The sequence below is a fragment of the Theobroma cacao genome, chromosome 2, assembly GCF_000208745.1.
Source record: "Theobroma cacao cultivar B97-61/B2 chromosome 2, Criollo_cocoa_genome_V2, whole genome shotgun sequence".
Classification (NCBI taxonomy): domain Eukaryota; kingdom Viridiplantae; phylum Streptophyta; class Magnoliopsida; order Malvales; family Malvaceae; genus Theobroma; species Theobroma cacao.
The window spans coordinates 25051667-25057292 of NC_030851.1; the positions used below are offsets into that span (position 1 = coordinate 25051667).

Consider the following 5626-nt stretch of genomic DNA (forward strand, 5'->3'; position numbering starts at 1 on the left):
TCTCTAAATCACACATAAATTCTAAGTAAAAGAGTATAGTGCTTCAAATTATTGGAAGTCACATTCTAAAATAAAGCTAACACAAGAATATCACATAAAATTAAATCATAACTATATGCTTCCCAAAAGCTAAGAATCAAAAGATAATTAAAATATCATCCTAAGATTGGGACAATCAAGAATAAGATATAACTATCTCAATTTTTTTTTTTAACACAACAAAACATGCAAATCACAAATAAAACATGTAAATAAACTAACAAAATTCTAAACTACTCCCCCAAACTTGGAATGAACATTGTCCTCAATGTGATAAAAGAAAATAAAAGACAAGGGACAAGAATACTCCCCTCACTCCGAATCAGTTTTTTTGACTTGCAAAAAGGGAAAAGAATATATAATAATAATAATAATAATAATAATAAAGTAAAATAATAATAAAATAAAAATAAAAATAAAAATAAAATAAAATAAACCAAAACTGAGTAAGGTTAAGAAGCTTGGGTTGCCTCCCAAGAAGCGCTTCATTTATAGTCTTCGACTGGATTGTCTTGGACTCTAGGCCGTATCAAGCAAGTGAATTGAGGACTGTTGACGATTAATTTTACCTCCCCAATAATGCTTTAATCTTTGTCCATTGACTTTAAATTTTCGACCATCTATCCCTCTAACTTCGATCGCTCCATGTGGGAATACCTCATTGATAATAAAAGGACTAGAGCACCTTGATTTGAGCTTTCTCAGAAATAATTTTAAGAGAGAATTATAAAGCAACACTGCTTGTCCTGGCTCAAAGCTTCTTGCCAATATCTTCTTATCATGCCATTGCTTCATTTTCTCTTTGTAGAGTTTGGCATTCTTATAAGCTTGAAGGCGAAATTCATCAAGCTCATTTAACTGCAACAACCTTTGCTCACCTGCTGCTTGTAGATCAAAATTTAACTTCTTGACAGCCCAATAAGCATTGTGTTCAAGTTCCACCGATAAGTGACAAGCTTTGCCAAAGACCAACTTATATGGAGACATACCAATCGGGGTCTTGTAAGCAGTCCTATATGCCCACAGTGCATCATCCAATCTCTTGGACCAATCTTTTCTTGTGGGACACACGGTTTTCTCCAAAATCCTCTTGATTTCGCGATTCGATACTTCTGCTTGGCCACTAGTCTGAGGATGGTACGTAGTGGCAACCTTATGTTTAACTCCATATTTTGCCAAAAGGGCATCACAATATTTGTTGCAAAAGTGACTTCCCTCGTCACTAATGATTGCCCTTGGAGTGCCAAATCGAGTGAAAATATTTTTCTTGATGAAATTCATGACCACCTTCGAATCATTATGAGGAAAGGCTGCTGCTTCAACCCACTTGGAGACATAATCCATAGCTAGCAAAATGTATTTGTTGTTATATGAGGATATGAACGGACCCATGAAGTCAATACCCCATACATAAAAAATTTCTATCTCCATGATGTTGTTGAGAGGCATCTCATTTCGCCTTGAGATATTTCCCACCCTTTGGCACCTGTCACAATGCAATACAAAATTATGAGCATCCTTAAATAATGTAGGCCAATACAAACCTGATTGGAGGACTTTAGCAGCAGTCTTTATTCCTCTAAAATGTCCTCCATAATCTAAAAAATGGCAATGGTGAAGCACACTTTGAATCTCTTCCTCCGAGATGCATTTTCTGAACATCTGGTCTTTACACTGTTTGAACAAGTAAGGCTCATCCCAAAAATAAATTTAACATCATGCAAAAATTTCTTTTTCTGATGAAAATTTAAATCAAGGGGAATAATATTACTTACCAAATAGTTTACAAAATCAGCATACCAAGGAAATGATTTCTTACCAACTTGAAGGATTTGTTCATCAGGAAACGTTTCTTTGATTATGGTCGAATCCTTACCTTGAGCTTCAATTTCTAATCTTGAGAGGTGGTCTGCAACTTGATTTTCTGTTCCTTTTCTATCACGAATCTCAAGATCAAATTCTTGAAGTAAGAGGATCCATCTTATCAATCTTGGCTTAGCATCTTTCTTGGCAATCAAATACTTGATTGCTGAGTGATCAGTGTACACTATCACCTTTGTCCCCACGAGATAGGAGCGAAATTTGTCAAAAGCAAAAACCACAGCTAAGAGCTCTTTTTCTGTCGTGGTATAATTTTTCTGAGCCTCGTTCAAAGTCTTGCTAGCATAATCGATGGAATGGAAGATTTTATCCTTCCTTTGTCCCAAAACAGCTCCCATCGCATAATCACTCGCATCACACATTAGCTCAAAAGGAAGAGTCCAATCGGGACTAATTATGATAGGTGCAGATATTAATCTTTTCCTCAATTCATCAAAAGCAACAAGACATCCATTATCAAACTTAAATGGCACATCTTTCTCTAATAAATTGCAAAGTGGTTTAGAAATTTTTGAAAAGTCCTTAATAAATCTTCTACAAAAACCAGCATGACCAAGAAAACATCTAATACCTTTGACATTTATTGGAGGTGGTAATTTCTCAATTGCTTCAATTTTTGCTTTATCTACCTCAATGCCATTACTAAAGATCTTGTGACCAAGAACAATACCTTCTCGCACCATAAAGTGACATTTCTCCCAATTGAGCACCGAATTTGTCTCTTCGCACCTCTTGAGTACCCTAGCAAGATTTAAAAGACAATCATCAAAATTATTTCCAAAGATTGAGAAATCATCCATAAATACCTCCAGGCATTTTTCCACCATGTCTGTGAATATGGCCATCATGCATCGTTGAAAGGTGGCAGGTGCATTACATAATCCAAATGGCATTCTTCTAAAAGCAAAGGTGCCATAAGGACATGTAAATGTAGTCTTTTCCTGATCTTCAGGAGCAATAGCAATTTGGTTATAGCCACAATAACCATCTAGAAAACAATAATATTCCTTACCAGCCAAGCGAATTAACATTTGATCAATGAATAGAAGAGGGAAGTGATCTTTCCTTGTAGCTTTGTTGAGCTTGTGGTAGTCCATGCACATTCTCCATCCAATCACCGTTCTTGTTAGAATGAGCTCATTATTGTCATTGGCCACCACAGTCATTCCTCCTTTCTTAGGAACACATTAAACTGGACTTACCCATGAGCTATCAGAGATAGGGTAGATTATTCCGGCATTCAACCACTTGATGATTTCCTTCTTGACCACTTCCTTCATGATGGGATTCAATCTTCTTTGTTGTTCAATTGTGGCTTTGTGATCTTCCTCAAGAAGAATTTTGTGCATGCAAATAGAAGGGCTAATTCCCTTAATATCAACTATGGTCCACCCTATTGCTTTCTTGAATTCTCTAAGTGTTCGCAATAACTTCTCCTCTTGCAAACTAGTAAGAGCATCAAAAATAATAACTGGAAGAGTGGAAGATTTTCCAAGAAAAGCATACCTCAAGTGTACTGGTAGAGGTTTGAGTTCCAAAGTAGGTGGCTCCTCAACAGAAGGCTTAGAAGTTGGCACCAAAGAAGCTGAAATATCTAAAGACTCAAATTGATGATTAGTTCTAAATCTGGAGTGAGCATTCAACAAATTTGAATATTCAATAAACTCATCATCATTCCTATCAGAGTTAGCGATTAAACATGCTTCAAGAGGATCATTGGGATTTTCTTCTAAGAAAACATCATGTGTCAAATTGTTCACTACACTCACAGAAAAACAGTCTTCAGATGTCATAGGCAATTTTAAAGCTTTGAAAATATTAAATGTTACCTATTGGTCTTGAACTCTCAAAGTAAGCTCACCTTTTTCAACATCAATTAAAGCTCTAGCAGTTGCTAAGAATGGCCTCCCAAGAATGATTGGAATTTGCCTATCTTCTTCCATGTCAAGAATTATAAAATCAACTGGAAAAATAAATTTATCTACCTTGACAAGAACATCTTCAATAATTCCCCTTAGGTACACATAAGAACGATCAGCCAATTGCAAAGTTACAGAAGTGGGTTTGCATTCTCCCAAACCCAGTTTCTCAAAAATTGACCAAGGCATTAAATTGATACTTGCACCTAAATCACTCAAAGCTTTTGTAAAAAATAAATTACCAATAGTGCAAGGGATTGTGAAACTACTTGGATCTTTGAGTTTGGGTGGTAGCTTGTTTTGGAGAATTGCACTACACTTTTCTGTAAGGGAGACAGTTTCAAACTCACCTAACTTTCTCTTTTTCGAGAGGATGTCCTTCAAGAACTTGACATAACTAGGCATTTGTTCCAGAGCTTCAGCAAAAGGAATATTTATGTGTAATTTCTTGAAGACATCAATGAACTTCTGAAATTGCTTCTCAAGCTTTTGCTTTTGGAGCCTTTGGGGAAAAGGTGGTGGAGAATGGATGACTTGAGAAACTCCTTGATTTTCAGCCTTGACCTTCTCTTTCTGTTCGACTTCACTTTCTTTCTCACAAATTCTTTCATTATCAACATGTTCATTCTCAGGTTCAACTACTTTTTCATTCACCCCTTCAATCTCTTTTCCATTCCTTAAGGTGATTACTTGGCATTTACCTTTAGGATTGATTTGTGTGTCACTAGGTAAGGAACCTTGAGGTCTACTATTGACAGAATTTGCAAGTTGTCCCACTTGAGTTTCAAGATTTCTCAAGGATGCTCCAAAGCTTTGAATTATCGCATCATTCTTGGATATATACTGCAAAAGCAGTTCTTCCACTTAGGGCTTCTTTTCAGGAAGTGGTGGTCTAACTTGCTGTTGAAATCCCGAAGGCATTTGGGTTTTGGATTGAAAGGCCCTGCATTGTTATTCCATGAAAAATTTGGATTGTTTCTCCAACCAGGATTATAAGTATTAGAATATGGGTTGTTCTGCTGTCTGTTAAAGTTCCCCACAAACTGAACTGATTCAGAATTGTATGGACATTGATCATTTGAATGGCAATCCCCACACATCTCACAAATTGAATTTTGAACTGCATGAACTCCCATTGTGTTGATCTTTTTGGACAGTGTAGCCACTTGCGCAGCTAAGTTGCTCATTGCATCAATTTCATAGGCTCCAACAGCTTTTCTCGAACCCGACCTTTCTGAAGGCCATTGATAATTATTTGAAGCCATCTCTTCCAATAAATTATATGCATCTGCAGCATTCTTACTCATCAATGCCCCACCAGCAGCAGCATCAATTGTGGTTTTAATTGACCCAATCAGCCCATTGTAGAATGTCTAAACTTGCAACCAATCAGAAAGCCCGTGATGTGGGCATCTTCGCAGTAGTTCTTTAAACCTCTCCCAAGCTTCATACAAGGACTCACCATCAAATTGTGTGAATGAGGTGATATCGTTCCTCAACTTTGCAGTCTTTGCAGGCGGAAAGAATTTTGCGAGAAACTTTTGAGCCAACTCCTCCCATGTAGTGATAGACCCATTAGGCAGTGAATTAAGCCAACTTTTTGCTTTATCCCTCAGAGAGAATGGAAACAGTCTCAGTCCAATAGCATCATCAGTTACTCCATTGTATTTAAAAGTATCATAAATCTCTAGAAAATTTACTAAATGAGCATTAAGATCATCACTGGGTAACCCACCAAACTGAACTAAAGACTGAATCATCTGACTATAGGCTGGTTTGATTTCAAA

At 36.7% G+C, this 5626-nt stretch overlaps 1 pseudogene; it reads right to left on the reverse strand.

Moving 5' to 3' along the window:
* LOC108660682 lies at positions 559 to 5104 on the reverse strand (annotated as a pseudogene).